A 19,247-nucleotide genomic window follows, 5' to 3' on the forward strand; every position below is an offset into this window, starting at 1 on the left:
ACTTTGACGTATCTCCGTAAGACGTCAAATTTGTTCATCTTTTCCAATATTTCAGGCAACACTTCTGGATTATTTTGTTGTTTCTTGAGTTTCCATCAGTGAGATTAATACAAAATTATTTTAGAGCTTCTTAAATTGGAAATTATTGCGGGACAAGCGACCATACACGTTCGACTCCCTGTTATGCTCCTACTACGTGAATTCCTCCGCTACCTATTTCAGACAAATGAGATGGAACTGATCTTTTTCCGGGTTGTGAGCGAAAATGTTAGGCGAAGGATTGCACAGTGGCATGACAATTACATAAGGTAAAAATCAAATTCAAATGATTCGGTGTGTTCTGATTTCTCCATATCCGTATTCAGAACAGAAGACTCAGATCGGTACCAGCGTCGGTATGGTCGGAAGGAGTTCAATATTCGTTGATCACAGCGACGTATTTCGGAGGCGATCGTAACGTAATATAAAATCTACGGTGACTGGAAGTGGCGGAAGTGGTAACGGTGAAGCAACACACTAAGAAACTAAACAAAATCCTGAAACGCAATGAGGCAGGTACGGCGTCCGACTTCCACCTGAACAAACCACGAAGTATAGTCAATACTTCCGGAGAACCGTCGCGAGGCTTGCCTGGTAAGGATAGCTCTAGATAGAAAGTGCTACTACGACACGTCCGATTGGATCCAGCAAGTACAATTTACGACAGACAAACATCAGAAGCTTGACCGCTTGACGGTGATGGAGAGTCAAAGAGCGGTTGATCAGCTGTGGAAATACCACTGTCCGTATACATAGCGAATACCACATAAGAGTTTTTCTGGTTTTTCGTTTAGAAAACAATTTGATGTTTTGTTTATGTGTAACAATATCCTTTTTATTATAAAACTGGTAATGAAATACACTTTATTGGTTTTATTGAAATCAAGATCCCGTCCAAAAAATAAGCTGACGAATAGGTCACCCGTTCGACTATTTTTCACATGATCCACCTGTCTCCCTCGCTTCTGCTGGTAGACGGCTGCCCTTCCGAGACTCAACTGTTCTCCGCCCTATCAGATTTTCACGCAATGCTGCTGTTGTATCAGAATCCAAGCCAGAATCTTCGTCCCACCCAAGCCGCAGCTGGCCAGATTTATCGCCGGAGCTGAGGGTCTGGCAGTCTATCTCCTTCGTTTCAGCTTTGGGTGGATGTGTGGTGGTGAGGAAGTAGCACCGTGCTGTGACTGATGGCGGTTGACTAGACCAGTGACCTTCTTCAACTTCTGGTTGTTCTGTAAAAGAGTAATCACCGTGAGAACCACCTTCAACTTATCACTTTTTGCAATCCGGTCCACACTGAACAGGATTTTGTCCATCGAATGGTGAAAACGTACCTGCATGGTCTTCCGCTGCTGCCTGTACTCGGTACAGCGTTTCTTGGATGGTGGTAGGTGATCTAGGTTAGGAGGTGGGATCGCCGAGGTTCTCAGGCATTTCAAGTAGTGGGATGAAATTACTCTCCGTCAGTCTTGTTTACTGCTGGTGTTATCGATCTGCAGTGACGAAATCGTTCGGAAGGTGGTTCATGGCCAGGAGAAGGAGGCACCGGATGGCGAACAACCGACGTTGAGATGCTTCCATAGACTAATTCCACTATTGTCACTGTTGACGGGTGACTTCCGGGACTGTTTCGGAACCTATCGTCAGTAGTGTTGGTAGAGGACTCGGTAGAGGATGTGTTGTGGTCCGTTCCGCCGTTCCGTTCCCGATGATGGAGCGCGGAGGATGATATGGAGGAGTAGAACCCGTAGGACCGCTTACTGCTTTTTCGATTGACACAGGTTAGCGAATCTGAAAATGTAAACATAAACATCGGCAGACCAGTGGCGCCAGTAAAATAAAATATAATCATGGTGCTACAATTGAAAGGTGTCGAAAAGGTGTCAGAAGGTGTTTTAGGTGTGTGAAATGGGTGTTTCACACAAGGTGTCAGAGTTTCCAACCCCTTGCCGAAATCCTTTCAGAATTCCGGTGAGAATTCTTCTAGGATTCCGGCAAGATTCCGGTGAGAATCCCGTCAGGATTCTGATGCGAATCTTATCTAGATTCTAGTAAAAAGCCTCTTGGGATTCTGGTTAGAATCCTCTAGGGATTATGATAAGAATCTTCTAAAGAATCTGATGAGAATCCCCTCGGGATTCTTGTGCGATTCCACTCGGGATCCTCTGGAGAATCTGTTTAGAATACCTTCAGGATTCTGGTGAGAACCATTTCAACATTCGGGTGAGAATCCTTTAAGGGTTTTGGTGAGAATCCTTTCAGCATTCGGGTGAGAGTATTTCAGGATTCTGGTGAGAATCCTTTCAGGAATTTGGTAAGAATCTTTTCAGGATTCTGGTAAAAATCCTTTAAGGATTCTGGTAGAAATCCTTTCAGGATTCTGGTAGAAATCCTTTCAGGATTCTGGTGAGAATCCTTTCAGGATTCTGGTGAGAATCCTCTCAGGATTCTGGTGAGAATCCTCTCAGGATTCTGGTGAGAATCCTCTCAAGATTCTGATGAGAATCCTCTCTGGATTCTGATGAGAATCCTCTCTGGATTCTGATGAGAATCCTCTCTGGATTCTGATGAGAATCCTCTCTGGATTCTGATGAGAATCCTCTCTGGATTCTGATGAGAATTCTCCAAGGGGTTGGAAACTCTGACACCTTGTGTGAAACACCCATTTCACACACCTAAAACACCTTCTGACACCTTTTCGACACCTTTCAATTGTAGCACCATGATTATATTTTATTTTACTGGCGCCACTGGTCTGCCTATGTTTATGTTTACATTTTCAGATTCGCTAACCTGTGTCAATCGAAAAAGCAGTAAGCGGTCCTACGGGTTCTACTCCTCCATATCATCCTCCGCGCTCCATCATCGGGAACGGAACGGCGGAACGGACCACAACACATCCTCTACCGAGTCCTCTACCAACACTACTGACGATAGGTTCCGAAACAGTCCCGGAAGTCACCCGTCAACAGTGACAATAGTGGAATTAGTCTATGGAAGCATCTCAACGTCGGTTGTTCGCCATCCGGTGCCTCCTTCTCCTGGCCATGAACCACCTTCCGAACGATTTCGTCACTGCAGATCGATAACACCAGCAGTAAACAAGACTGACGGAGAGTAATTTCATCCCACTACTTGAAATGCCTGAGAACCTCGGCGATCCCACCTCCTAACCTAGATCACCTACCACCATCCAAGAAACGCTGTACCGAGTACAGGCAGCAGCGGAAGACCATGCAGGTACGTTTTCACCATTCGATGGACAAAATCCTGTTCAGTGTGGACCGGATTGCAAAAAGTGATAAGTTGAAGGTGGTTCTCACGGTGATTACTCTTTTACAGAACAACCAGAAGTTGAAGAAGGTCACTGGTCTAGTCAACCGCCATCAGTCACAGCACGGTGCTACTTCCTCACCACCACACATCCACCCAAAGCTGAAACGAAGGAGATAGACTGCCAGACCCTCAGCTCCGGCGATAAATCTGGCCAGCTGCGGCTTGGGTGGGACGAAGATTCTGGCTTGGATTCTGATACAACAGCAGCATTGCGTGAAAATCTGATAGGGCGGAGAACAGTTGAGTCTCGGAAGGGCAGCCGTCTACCAGCAGAAGCGAGGGAGACAGGTGGATCATGTGAAAAATAGTCGAACGGGTGACCTATTCGTCAGCTTATTTTTTGGACGGGATCTTGATTTCAATAAAACCAATAAAGTGTATTTCATTACCAGTTTTATAATAAAAAGGATATTGTTACACATAAACAAAACATCAAATTGTTTTCTAAACGAAAAACCAGAAAAACTCTTATGTGGTATTCGCTATGTATACGGACAGTGGTATTTCCACAGCTGATCAACCGCTCTTTGACTCTCCATCACCGTCAAGCGGTCAAGCTTCTGATGTTTGTCTGTCGTAAATTGTACTTGCTGGATCCAATCGGACGTGTCGTAGTAGCACTTTCTATCTAGAGCTATCCTTACCAGGCAAGCCTCGCGACGGTTCTCCGGAAGTATTGACTATACTTCGTGGTTTGTTCAGGTGGAAGTCGGACGCCGTACCTGCCTCATTGCGTTTCAGGATTTTGTTTAGTTTCTTAGTGTGTTGCTTCACCGTTACCACTTCCGCCACTTCCAGTCACCGTAGATTTTATATTACGTTACGATCGCCTCCGAAATACGTCGCTGTGATCAACGAATATTGAACTCCTTCCGACCATACCGACGCTGGTACCGATCTGAGTCTTCTGTTCTGAATACGGATATGGAGAAATCAGAACACACCGAATCATTTGAATTTGATTTTTACCTTATGTAATTGTCATGCCACTGTGCAATCCTTCGCCTAACATTTTCGCTCACAACCCGGAAAAAGATCAGTTCCATCTCATTTGTCTGAAATAGGTAGCGGAGGAATTCACGTAGTAGGAGCATAACAGGGAGTCGAACGTGTATGGTCGCTTGTCCCGCAATAATTTCCAATTTAAGAAGCTCTAAAATAATTTTGTATTAATCTCACTGATGGAAACTCAAGAAACAACAAAATAATCCAGAAGTGTTGCCTGAAATATTGGAAAAGATGAACAAATTTGACGTCTTACGGAGATACGTCAAAGTTGCTGTCAAGCACACAGAAACACCCAAAAACACCCAAGAAACACCTTTCGACACAATTCAAGGTGCCAGAGTTTCCAACCCCTTGGAATTCTCTCAGGATTCTGATGAGAATCCTTTCAGGATTCTGATGAGAATCTATTGGAGTGTGAAGCGTCAAGACTAGCAATCACAGTAGTCTGTAGAACACTACAACACATCACAGTAACCCTACTCTCCCAAATGTCATTAAGTTAGTTTAAATAAAGTTTCATTCCTGTTTCAACCACTGTACGAACAAGTTGTTCTTTCTACGGCTCCGATTATATACCAATAGGTTATGGGCCTTGCCTAGAAAGTTTTTTGAAGTACTGAAGAATAGTTTATCGAACCAAAGGAATTCCAACAAAGATGAATACGCAATACGGTGGAGGTGACATGGCTACCGGATCTGGTCGAAGTCAAGCTGGAACGATCGCTGCTGGTGCAAGTCGAAGCCACAATCCATTGAGTTTGCCGTCAATTCAGTTGCTGCAGGGACGCGATAATTGGTCCACCTGGCGTTTTGCTGTGCAAACATTTTTGGAGTTGGAAGATTTGTGGGACGCTGTGAAGCCTGGAAGAAACGCCGATGGAACATTTGCGGAAGTGGACGTGATGAAGGACAGAAGAGCTCGTGGCAAGATCATACTCTTACTGGATCCTGTAAACTACGTTCACGTCAAGGACGTTTCAACAGCTCGGGAGACGTGGTCGCGCTTGGAGGCAGCATTCGAGGACTCCGGTCTAACCAGGAAAGTCGGACTGCTCAGGAAGCTGATTTCAACGACTCTGGAGAACTGTGCGTCCATGGAGGTCTTTGTGAACAGCATCATCGCAACAGCCCACCAGTTGCGCGGTATTGGTTTCGATATTGGAGACGAATGGATCGGGACGTTGCTGCTCGCCGGCTTGCCTGAAGAATATCGCCCAATGATAATGGCAATTGAGAACTCCGGGTTGAAGATAAGTGCTGATGTTATCAAAACCAAACTCTTGCAAGAAGTAAGTATACCTTCAACCGGGGCTGCATACGCAGGCAAGAAGCAAGTATGGAAGCAAAGGCAAGATGCAAATACGAAAACGGCAAGCAACGGTCCAAAGTGTAGAAACTGCAAGAAGTTCGGGCATATCGCAAAATATTGTCCAGTGAAGGTTTCGAAGCACGAAAATGGAAAAGCGTGGTGTACCGTATTATCGACGATCGCTGAGGATGATCAGAATTGGTATTTTGATTCGGGAGCATCCGGCCACTTCACGAAGACGGAAGAATTGCTGGAAAATTCACGTAAGTGCGGTGGAAAAGTCGTTGCAGCCAACAAAGGTGCCATGAACGTCGTTGCGAAAGGAACGGTTAAGATATACCCCGAATGCTGCCCTGAAGATTCGCCAATAGAGATGCATGATGTCCAGGTAATTCCAGAACTGTCCGTTAATTTGATTTCCGTGAACCAGATAGTGAAGCGAGGCCACGAAGTGAAGTTCAGCATGGGCGGAGTTCAAGTCATCAATCCATCGGGACAGGTCATCGCTACTGGTTCCAGACACAACGATCTTTTCAAGTTGGACCAACTGGTGTCACGTAGGGCGTTGGCATGCTCTTCCTCGGAGAATCTGGACCTGTGGCATAGACGAATGGGACACCTCAACATCAAAAGCCTACATCGTTTGACGAATGGAATGGTTACCGGTATGGAAGTCTCGAAGCACCCTACGGCAAAAGTAGACCTGAAATGTAAAGTTTGTGCGATGGGAAAGCACACGCGTTTACCATTTCCGAAATCAGGATCAAGAGCGAATGAACTTCTGGAGCTGGTACATTCTGATATTGGCGGACCAATGGAGGTCTCGTCTTTGGGTGGCAGCCGCTATTACCTGACGTTTACGGATGACAAATCGCGCAAGATTTGGATCTATTTTCTGGAGGAGAAATCTGGAGAAAGCGTCTACAAGGCATTTGAAAATTTCCGAAGCATGGCTGAAAAACAAACGGGTAAGCAGCTAAAAACTCTCCGAACAGACAACGGCAAGGAGTTTGTGAACAAGCGATTCGAAGACCACCTACAGCGTTTGGGCATACGGCATCAAACTTCGGCGGATTATACTCCAGAGCAGAACGGACTGGCGGAACGATGCAACCGAACCATCGTTGAAAGAGCAAGATGCATGCTGTTCGAAGCACACCTTCCCAAAACGTTCTGGGCCGAAGCAGCCGCGACAGCGGTGTATTTAATAAATCGATCGCCAACCAAAGGACACCAAATGACCCCGGAAGAAGCTTGGAGTGGTAGGAAGCCTGACCTAGCCCACGTGCGTATTTTCGGATCACCTGCAATGGCGCACATCCCTAAACAAAAACACAAGAAGTGGGATCCGAAGGCTTTCGAGTGCGTTCTAACTGGTTTTGATGAGGACACGAAGGCTTATCGTCTATGGAACCCTGCATCAAGAAAGCTGGTCAAGTCTCGAGATGTGACGTTTCTCAGCGAGCAAGCACAGACTGTCGTACAAGACGTACAGATTCCGGTGAACCCCAAATCGAAGATCGTTAGTTTGGATTACGTGGAAGTAGCTTCATACGAACCTCAACCCATTCAAGATGCAATCGAGGAACCGGACGAAGTAACAGCCGCTGAGGCAATCGATGAAACAATGCCGAGAGATGAAACTATTATCACGAGTGATGAAAGCGACGAAGAATTTCAAGATGATGCAGTTCCGACATGTTCTCAGCATCAAGTTCCATTCCAACAAGAAACACTACCATTGAGACGAAGTGGAAGGTAGCGCTATCTTCCAGACAAGTTGCGTGATTTCTTCTTTCCAAGTCGAGGTTTGTCGTCAAATCGTTTTTCTGGTGACGAGAACGAAACTGGTGACACCATGGAGAATTCAAACCGGAACATGGATCTTGTGACGAACCAACCTCAACAAGGACTGGTGACTATGGATAATGCAGCTGGCGATAGTGACCCCCGTACTCCAGATGAAGCTTTAAAAGGTGCCAAGTCTCAAGAATGGATGGACGCAATGGATGACGAATACCGTTCCCTGGTCGAGAATGGTACATGGGAGCTAGTCGAACTACCATCAAATAGGAAGGCCATCGGATGCAAATGGCTATTCAAGTTGAAACGAATCGGTCAATACTATCAGTGCCGGGCCGACTCAAGACACAAGAGACTCTCCGGCAATCCCAGGGTCGGCTAGCTACTGGGTAATCAAGGGCACTTTCGCGATACAAAAACACTACACAGAGAATCTTTCACATTTCTTTGTAATTTATTAAATGTCCTATTTTGTGGCTTGTGCGTGTTGTTCTGTGTATAAATTCTGTGTTAATTTGTTAAGTGTAACCTATCTATGCTCGGTGGTACCGGTACATACCGCTGCTGCTTGTTGATGGTGGGTTCGTTGGCCGACACAGCGACTCCTGTCCAGCTGTGCGGCCGGAAATCTCGCCGGATGACGAGGCGAGCGGTGTCTAGGCCGGTACTCGGCCGACGGGCCAGCGGGCGTTGCTGGTGGGGGGATGCAGGCGTCTTCCCTCTTGGACGCAATCGGCCGGCCGTGGACTAACCACCTTGGACGGCCGAGAGGGGAAAGCTCCTTAACGTTTAGGGCCTTCGGCCCGAGCTATTCGTCCTCCTATGAGGACTGACGATCATTTGCGGTTAGGCGCGGGAACCGTTCCCGGTTCCGCGGGCCGAGCCGTGTGCTGGACAGTGGAGACCTATTTTAGGTCCAACAAAAGAGGTCCTAATGGACGGGTACAGTTTCAAAAACGATCTACAAATAAAGTGCAGGGTATCCAAATTACCTGAGCGGTATCTTCCCCAACGATTCCTCTAGCAAATGCTAGTAAAGGGGGGGGGGGTATTCCACGTAATCCACTGCACTAAAACACGTCTAAGCACACGGACGCCTGATACTAGAATTCTCAGCCTAATTCGGGCAATGGCTGTTCCAATTTTTTACTTTTCCCATTCCGTCACTCTCATCATATACTGAATTTGCTCATTGCCTCAGCCATCTTCATTATTGGTAGCAAGACATCACATTTACAGCGGCACATGACCCTTTCACTTCTGTGGTATCTCTGCTGTTTTTACACAAGAAACGTGAAGGGTCCGACACATACAACATATTAAAAAACAAAAATCAACAATTGGTAACCAAACGGTTACAAAGTCAAAGCGAGACGAAAAAGGTGACATTGTAAGGCATAAAGCTAGACTTGTGGCGCAGGGATTCACTCAGAAATACGGAGTGGATTTTGACGAAGTATTTGCACCTGTAGCCAAACAAGTAACTATGCGGACACTACTCACTATAGCAAGTCGACGAAAAATGATTGTCAAACACGTTGATGTGAAGACAGCATACCTTCATGGAATACTGGATGAAACCATATACATGAAGCAACCGGAAATGTACCACTCAGGAGGAGCAAATGTTGTCTGCCGTTTGAAGAAAAGCCTATATGGACTCAAACAATCAGCTCGTGTGTGGAACCAACGGATTGACAGCGTTTTCAAATCGATGCAGTTCAAGCCGTCCAAGGCGGATCCGTGCTTATACGTAAGGATGAAGAATGGAAGAATAAGCTACATCCTAATCTACGTGGATGACGTTATCATTGCCACACAAACTGAAGAAGAGTTCAATGAAATATTCGGCGTACTACAAGAAAACTTCACGATGACGAACCTTGGTGACATCAAACATTTTCTGGGTCTTGAAATCAGGAAGGAGCCAGGAGGTCGTTATACGTTGTGCCAACGTCAGTACATCCGGAAGCTAGCTGACCGATTCAACCTGGACCATGCGAAACCGTCGAAAATTCCACTAGATCCGTCATACCTACAGCAGAAGGAGGAGGAGGATTGCCAACTACCGAACAACAATCAATTCCTAAGTTTGATAGGAGGTCTGCTGTACGTAGCTGTGAATTCCCGCCCAGACGTGTCAGCAAGCGTGTCAATTTTGGCACAGAAGTGCTCCTGTCCTACACAACGTGACTGGCAAGAGGCAAAACGGGTTTTGCGGTATCTCCATAGCACTAGCCAGCATAGATTGCACCTTGGATCATCATCAACCGGACTGGAAATGTTTGTGGATGCAGATTGGGCAAGCAACCATAGAGACAGAAAATCAAATTCCGGATTCATAGTACGTTTCGGAGGAGGATTGATCAGCTGGGCGTCAAGAAAACAAAGTTGCATTTCGTTGTCATCAACTGAAGCTGAATTTGTAGCATTGACGGAAGGATGCCAGGAACTTAGCTGGATCAAGAAGTTGCTAAAAGATTTCGGTGAAGATGTTTCTAGTCCAGTGCCCACATATGAAGATAACCAAGGTTGTATCAAGTTGGTAGAAGGAGACAAAATTGAAAAACGAACAAAGCACATCGATACGAAATATTTTTATGTGCGCGACTTGAATGACAAGAAGGAGATTACTTTGAAGTATTGCCCCACTGAAGTCATGTTAGCAGATATCCTGACGAAACCTTTACAAAACGTTAGGATCAAGACATTACGGGAGAAGATTGGAGTTTTGCCAGATCTTGTCGAGGAGGAGTATTGGAGTGTGAAGCGTCAAGACTAGCAATCACAGTAGTCTGTAGAACACTACAACACATCACAGTAACCCTACTCTCCCAAATGTCATTAAGTTAGTTTAAATAAAGTTTCATTCCTGTTTCAACCACTGTACGAACAAGTTGTTCTTTCTACGGCTCCGATTATATACCAATAGAATCCTTTCAGGATTCTGATGAGAATCCTTTTAGGATTCTGATGAGAATCCTTTCAGGATTCTGATGAGAATCCTTTCAGGATTCTGATGAGAATCCTTTCAGGATTCTGATGAGAATCCTTTCAGGATTCTGATGAGAATCCTTTCAGGATTCTGATGAGAATCCTTTCAGGATTCTGATGAGAATCCTTTCAGGATTCTGATGAGAATCCTTTCAGGATTCTGATGAGAATCCTTTCAGGATTCTGATGAGAATCCTTTCAGGATTCTGATGAGAATCCTTTCAGGATTCTGATGAGAATCCTTTCAGGATTCTGATGAGAATCCTTTCAGGATTCTGATGAGAATCCTTTCAGGATTCTGATGAGAATCCTTTCAGGATTCTGATGAGAATCCTTTCAGGATTCTGATGAGAATCCTTTCAGGATTCTGATGAGAATCCTTTCAGGATTCTGATGAGAATCCTTTCAGGATTCTGATGAGAATCCTTTCAGGATTCTGATGAGAATCCTTTCAGGATTCTGATGAGAATCCTTCCAGGATTCTGATGAGAATCCTTTCAGGATTCTGATGAGAATCCTTTCAGGATTCTGATGAGAATCCTTTCAGGATTCTGATGAGAATCCTTTCAGGATTCTGATGAGAATCCTTTCAGGATTCTGATGAGAATCCTTTCAGGATTCTGATGAGAATCCTTTCAGGATTCTGATGAGAATCCTTTCAGGATTCTGATGAGAATCCTTTCAGGATTCTGATGAGAATCCTTTCAGGATTCTGATGAGAATCCTTTCAGGATTCTGATGAGAATCCTTTCAGGATTCTGATGAGAATCCTTTCAGGATTCTGATGAGAATCCTTTCAGGATTCTGATGAGAATCCTTTCAGGATTCTGATGAGAATCCTTTCAGGATTCTGATGAGAATCCTTTCAGGATTCTGATGAGAATCCTTTCAGGATTCTGATGAGAATCCTTTCAGGATTCTGATGAGAATCCTTTCAGGATTCTGATGAGAATCCTTTCAGGATTCTGATGAGAATCCTTTCAGGATTCTGATGAGAATCCTTTCAGGATTCTGATGAGAATCCTTTCAGGATTCTGATGAGAATCCTTTCAGGATTCTGATGAGAATCCTTTCAGGATTCTGATGAGAATCCTTTCAGGATTCTGATGAGAATCCTTTCAGGATTCTGATGAGAATCCTTTCAGGATTCTGATGAGAATCCTTTCAGGATTCTGATGAGAATCCTTTCAGGATTCTGATGAGAATCCTCTCAGGATTCTGATGAGAATCCTTTCAGGATTCTGATGAGAATCCTTTCAGGATTCTGATGAGAATCCTTTCAGGATTCTGATGAGAATCCTTTCAGGATTCTGATGAGAATCCTTTCAGGATTCTGATGAGAATCCTTTCAGGATTCTGATGAGAATCCTTTCAGGATTCTGATGAGAATCCTTTCAGGATTCTGATGAGAATCCTTTCAGGATTCTGATGAGAATCCTTTCAGGATTCTGATGAGAATCCTTTCAGGATTCTGATGAGAATCCTTTCAGGATTCTGATGAGAATCCTTTCAGGATTCTGATGAGAATCCTTTCAGGATTCTGATGAGAATCCTTTCAGGATTCTGATGAGAATCCTTTCAGGATTCTGATGAGAATCCTTTCAGGATTCTGATGAGAATCCTTTCAGGATTCTGATGAGAATCCTTTCAGGATTCTGATGAGAATCCTTTCAGGATTCTGATGAGAATCCTTTCAGGATTCTGATGAGAATCCTTTCAGGATTCTGATGAGAATCCTCTCAGGATTCTGATGAGAATCCTTTCAGGATTCTGATGAGAATCCTTTCAGGATTCTGATGAGAATCCTTTCAGGATTCTGATGAGAATCCTTTCAGGATTCTGATGAGAATCCTTCCAGGATTCTGATGAGAATCCTTTCAGGATTCTGATGAGAATCCTTTCAGGATTCTGATGAGAATCCTTTCAGGATTCTGATGAGAATCCTTTCAGGATTCTGATGAGAATCCTCTCAGGATTCTGATGAGAATCCTTTCAGGATTCTGATGAGAATCCTTTCAGGATTCTGATGAGAATCCTTTCAGGATTCTGATGAGAATCCTTTCAGGATTCTGATGAGAATCCTTTCAGGATTCTGATGAGAATCCTTTCAGGATTCTGATGAGAATCCTTTCAGGATTCTGATGAGAATCCTTTCAGGATTCTGATGAGAATCCTTTCAGGATTCTGATGAGAATCCTTTCAGGATTCTGATGAGAATCCTTTCAGGATTCTGATGAGAATCCTTTCAGGATTCTGATGAGAATCCTTTCAGGATTCTGATGAGAATCCTTTCAGGATTCTGATGAGAATCCTTTCAGGATTCTGATGAGAATCCTTTCAGGATTCTGATGAGAATCCTTTCAGGATTCTGATGAGAATCCTTTCAGGATTCTGATGAGAATCCTTTCAGGATTCTGATGAGAATCCTTTCAGGATTCTGATGAGAATCCTTTCAGGATTCTGATGAGAATCCTTTCAGGATTCTGATGAGAATCCTTTCAGGATTCTGATGAGAATCCTTTCAGGATTCTGATGAGAATCCTTTCAGGATTCTGATGAGAATCCTTTCAGGATTCTGATGAGAATCTTCTCAGGATTCTGATGAGAATCCTCTCAGGATTCTGATGAGAATCCTCTCAGGATTCTGATGAGAATCCTCTCAGGATTCTGATGAGAATCCTCTCAGGATTCTGATGAGAATCCTCTCAGGATTCTGATGAGAATCCTCTCAGGATTCTGATGAGAATCCTCTCAGGATTCTGATGAGAATCCTCTCAGGATTCTGATGAGAATCCTCTCAGGATTCTGATGAGAATCCTCTCAGGATTCTGATGAGAATCCTCTCAGGATTCTGATGAGAATCCTCTCAGGATTCTGATGAGAATCCTCTCAGGATTCTGATGAGAATCCTCTCAGGATTCTGATGAGAATCCTCTCAGGATTCTGATGAGAATCATCTCAGGATTCTGATGAGAATCCTCTCAGGATTCTGATGAGAATCCTCTCAGGATTCTGATGAGAATCATCTCAGGATTCTGATGAGAATCCTCTCAGGATTCTGATGAGAATCCTCTCAGGATTCTGATGAGAATCCTCTCAGGATTCTGATGAGAATCCTCTCAGGATTCTGATGAGAATCCACTCAGGATTCTGATTAGAATCCTCTCAGGATTCTGATGAGAATCCTCTCAGGATTCTGATGAGAATCCTCTCAGGATTCTGATGAGAATCCTCTCAGGATTCTGATGAGAATCCTCTCAGGATTCTGATGAGAATCCTCTCAGGATTCTGATGAGAATCCTCTCAGGATTCTGATGAGAATCCTCTCAGGATTCTGATGAGAATCCTCTCAGGATTCTGATGAGAATCCTCTCAGGATTCTGATGAGAATCCTCTCAGGATTCTGATGAGAATCCTCTCAGGATTCTGATGAGAATCCTCTCAGGATTCTGATGAGAATCCACTCAGGATTCTGATGAGAATCCTCTCAGGATTCTGATGAGAATCCTCTCAGGATTCTGATGAGAATCCTCTCAGGATTCTGATGAGAATCCTCTCAGGATTCTGATGAGAATCCTCTCAGGATTCTGATGAGAATCCTCTCAGGATTCTGATGAGAATCCTCTCAGGATTCTGATGAGAATCCTCTCAGGATTCTGATGAGAATCCTCTCAGGATTCTGATGAGAATCCTCTCAGGATTCTGATGAGAATCCTCTCAGGATTCTGATGAGAATCCTCTCAGGATTCTGATGAGAATCCTCTCAGGTTTCTGATGAGAATCCTCTCAGGATTCTTATGAGAATTCTCTCAGGATTCTGATGAGAATCCTCTCAGGATTCTGATGAGAATCCTCTCAGGATTCTGATGAGAATTCTCTCAGGATTCTGATGAGAATCCTCTCAGGATTCTGATGAGAATCCTCTCAGGATTCTGATGAGAATCCTCTCAGGATTCTGATGAGAATCTTCTCAGGATTCTGATGAGAATCCTCTCAGGATTCTGATGAGAATCCTCTCAGGATTCTGATGAGAATCCTCTCAGGATTCTGATGAGAATCCTCTCAGGATTCTGATGAGAATCCTCTCAGGATTCTGATGAGAATCCTCTCAGGATTCTGATGAGAATCCTCTCAGGATTCTGATGAGAATCATCTCAGGATTCTGATGAGAATCATCTCAGGATTCTGATGAGAATCCTCTCAGGATTCTGATGAGAATCCTCTCAGGATTCTGATGAGAATCCTCTCAGGATTCTGATGAGAATCCTCTCAGGATTCTGATGAGAATCCTCTCAGGATTCTGATGAGAATCCTCTCAGGATTCTGATGAGAATCCTCTCAGGATTCTGATGAGAATCCTCTCAGGATTCTGATGAGAATCCACTCAGGATTCTGATTAGAATCCACTCAGGATTCTGATTAGAATCCTCTCAGGATTCTGATGAGAATCCTCTCAGGATTCTGATGAGAATCCTCTCAGGATTCTGATGAGAATCCTCTCAGGATTCTGATGAGAATCCTCTCAGGATTCTGATGAGAATCCTCTCAGGATTCTGATGAGAATCCTCTCAGGATTCTGATGAGAATCCTCTCAGGATTCTGATGAGAATCCTCTCAGGATTCTGATGAGAATCCTCTCAGGATTCTGATGAGAATCCTCTCAGGATTCTGATGAGAATCCTCTCAGGATTCTGATGAGAATCCTCTCAGGATTCTGATGAGAATCCTCTCAGGTTTCTGATGAGAATCCTCTCAGGATTCTTATGAGAATTCTCTCAGGATTCTGATGAGAATCCTCTCAGGATTCTGATGAGAATCCTCTCAGGATTCTGATGAGAATTCTCTCAGGATTCTGATGAGAATCCTCTCAGGATTCTGATGAGAATCCTCTCAGGATTCTGATGAGAATCCTCTCAGGATTCTGATGAGAATCTTCTCAGGATTCTGATGAGAATCCTCTCAGGATTCTGATGAGAATTCTCTCAGGATTCTGATGAGAATCCTCTCAGGATTCTGATGAGAATCCTCTCAGGATTCTGATGAGAATCTTCTCAGGATTCTGATGAGAATCCTCTCAGGATTCTGATGAGAATCTTCTCAGGATTCTGATGAGAATCCTCTCAGGATTCTGATGAGAATCCTCTCAGGATTCTGATGAGAATCCTCTCAGGATTCTGATGAGAATCCTCTCAGGATTCTGATGAGAATCCTCTCAGGATTCTGATGAGAATCCTCTCAGGATTCTGATGAGAATCCTCTCAGGATTCTGATGAGAATCCTCTCAGGATTCTGATGAGAATCCTCTCAGGATTCTGATGAGAATCCTCTCAGGATTCTGATGAGAATCCTCTCAGGATTCTGATGAGAATGCTCTCAGGATTCTGATGAGAATCCTCTCAGGATTCTGATGAGAATCCTCTCAGGATTCTGATGAGAATCCTCTCAGGATTCTGATGAGAATCCTCTCAGGATTCTGATGAGAATCCTCTCAGGATTCTGATGAGAATCCTCTCAGGATTCTGATGAGAATCCCTTCAGGATTCTGATGAGAATTCCTTCAGGATTCTGATGAGAATCCCTTCAGGATTCTGATGAGAATCCCTTCAGGATTCTGATGAGAATCCCTTCAGGATTCTGATGAGAATCCCTTCAGGATTCTGATGAGAATCCCTTCAGGATTCTGATGAGAATCCCTTCAGGATTCTGATGAGAATCCCTTCAGGATTCTGATGAGAATCCCTTCAGGATTCTGATGAGTATTCCTTCAGGATTCTGATGAGAATCCCTTCAGGATTCTGATGAGAATCCCTTCAGGATTCTGATGAGAATCCCTTCAGGATTCTAATGAGAATCCCTTCAGGATTCTGATGAGAATCCCTTCAGGATTCTGATGAGAATCCCTTCAGGATTCTGATGAGAATCCCTTCAGGATTCTGATGAGAATCCCTTCAGGATTCTGATGAGAATCCCTTCAGGATTCTGATGAGAATCCCTTCAGGATTCTGATGAGAATCCCTTCAGGATTCTAATGAGAATCCCTTCAGGATTCTGATGAGAATCCCTTCAGGATTCTAATGAGAATCCCTTCAGGATTCTAATGAGAATCCCTTCAGGATTCTGATGAGAATCCTCTCAGGATTCTGATGAGAATCCCTTCAGGATTCTGATGAGAATCCCTTCAGGATTCTGATGAGAATCCCTTCAGGATTCTGATGAGAATCCCTTCAGGATTCTGATGAGAATCCCTTCAGGATTCTGATGAGAATCCCTTCAGGATTCTGATGAGAATCCCTTCAGGATTCTGATGAGAATCCCTTCAGGATTCTGATGAGAATCCCTTCAGGATTCTGATGAGAATCCCTTCAGGATTCTGATGAGAATCCCTTCAGGATTCTGATGAGAATCCCTTCAGGATTCTGATGAGAATCCCTTCAGGATTCTGATGAGAATCCCTTCAGGATTCTGATGAGGATCCCTTCAGGATTCTGATGAGAATCCCTTCAGGATTCTGATGAGAATCCCTTCAGGATTCTGATGAGAATCCCTTCAGGATTCTAATGAGAATCCCTTCAGGATTCTGATGAGAATCCCTTCAGGATTCTGATGAGAATCCCTTCAGGATTCTGATGAGAATCCCTTCAGGATTCTGATGAGAATCCCTTCAGGATTCTGATGAGAATCCCTTCAGGATTCTGATGAGAATCCCTTCAGGATTCTGATGAGAATCCCTTCAGGATTCTGATGAGAATCCCTTCAGGATTCTGATGAGAATCCCTTCAGGATTCTGATGAGAATCCCTTCAGGATTCTGATGAGAATCCCTTCAGGATTCTGATGAGAATCCCTTCAGGATTCTGATGAGAATCCCTTCAGGATTCTGATGAGAATCCCTTCAGGATTCTGATGAGAATGCTCTCAGGATTCTGATGAGAATCCTCTCAGGATTCTGATGAGAATCCTCTCAGGATTCTGATGAGAATCCTCTCAGGATTCTGATGAGAATCCTCTCAGGATTCTGATGAGAATCCTCTCAGGATTCTGATGAGAATCCTCTCAGGATTCTGATGAGAATCCTCTCAGGATTCTGATGAGAATCCTCTCAGGATTCTGATGAGAATCCCTTCAGGATTCTGATGAGAATTCCTTCAGGATTCTGATGAGAATCCCTTCAGGATTCTGATGAGAATCCCTTCAGGATTCTGATGAGAATCCCTTCAGGATTCTGATGAGAATCCCTTCAGGATTCTGATGAGAATCCCTTCAGGATTCTGATGAGAATCCCTTCAGGATTCTGATGAGAATCCCTTCAGGATTCTGATGAGAATCCCTTCAGGATTCTGATGAGTATTCCTTCAGGATTCTGATGAGAATCCCTTCAGGATTCTGATGAGAATCCCTTCAGGATTCTGATGAGAATCCCTTCAGGATTCTAATGAGAATCCCTTCAGGATTCTGATGAGAATCCCTTCAGGATTCTGATGAGAATCCCTTCAGGATTCTGATGAGAATCCCTTCAGGATTCTGATGAGAATCCCTTCAGGATTCTGATGAGAATCCCTTCAGGATTCTGATGAGAATCCCTTCAGGATTCTGATGAGAATCCCTTCAGGATTCTGATGAGAATCCCTTCAGGATTCTAATGAGAATCCCTTCAGGATTCTGATGAGAATCCCTTCAGGATTCTGATGAGAATCCCTTCAGGATTCTGATGAGAATCCCTTCAGGATTCTGATGAGAATCCCTTCAGGATTCTGATGAGAATCCCTTCAGGATTCTGATGAGAATCCCTTCAGGATTCTGATGAGAATCCCTTCAGGATTCTGATGAGAATCCCTTCAGGATTCTGATGAGAATCCCTTCAGGATTCTGATGAGAATCCTCTCAGGATTCTGATGAGAATCCCTTCAGGATTCTGATGAGAATCCCTTCAGGATTCTGATGAGAATCCCTTCAGGATTCTGATGAGAATCCCTTCAGGATTCTGATGAGAATCCCTTCAGGATTCTGATGAGAATCCCTTCAGGATTCTGATGAGAATCCCTTCAGGATTCTGATGAGAATCCCTTCAGGATTCTGATGAGAATCCCTTCAGGATTCTGATGAGAATCCCTTCAGGATTCTGATGAAAATCCCTTCTGGATTCTGATGAGAATCCCTTCAGGATTCTGATGAGAATCCCTTCAGGATTCTGATGAGAATCCCTTCAGGATTCTGATGAGAATCCCTTCAGGATTCTGATGAGAATCCCTTCAGGATTCTGATGAGAATCCCTTCAGGATTCTGATGAGAATCCCTTCAGGATTCTGACGAGAATCCTCTCAGGGTTCTGACAAGAATCCTCTTAGGTGCTCTTAGGATTCTGACGGGAATCCTCTCAGGATTCTGACGAGAACCCTTTCAGGATTCTGATGAGAATCCTCCCAGGGTTCTGAGGAGAATCCTCCCAGGATTTCTTTTTTTTTGTTTATATTAACGTGTAAATATTTTAACCTAAATGCTAATTGGGTTCTTTAGGGGTATCCAGATTATTTCACAATCTAAATCTCCGTCCAGAAATTAGTCGAAATCCTATATTTCATCATTCTTGGTGCCCGGAAACTATTTTAAAAATGCATTTAAAGTATGTATGGGCGAACTGTCACTTTATCGATTGAACTGTCATTCTATCCACGGAAGGTAAAACTGTTTTGTTTATTTAACCATCAAAACAAAAAAATTGGAACGCAATAATCTCTCGTTATACTCATAAAAATTAGCTC

General features: G+C 43.8%; 1 protein-coding gene across 1 annotated transcript in view; it reads right to left on the reverse strand.

The window, feature by feature from the left end:
• Positions 1-19,247, reverse strand: part of LOC109405109 (protein MAK16 homolog A) — a 100,338-nt gene that overhangs the window by 13,515 nt on the left and 67,576 nt on the right. The window lies entirely within an intron of this gene.

The sequence above is a fragment of the Aedes albopictus genome, chromosome 1, assembly GCF_035046485.1.
Source record: "Aedes albopictus strain Foshan chromosome 1, AalbF5, whole genome shotgun sequence".
Classification (NCBI taxonomy): Eukaryota; Metazoa; Arthropoda; class Insecta; order Diptera; family Culicidae; genus Aedes; species Aedes albopictus.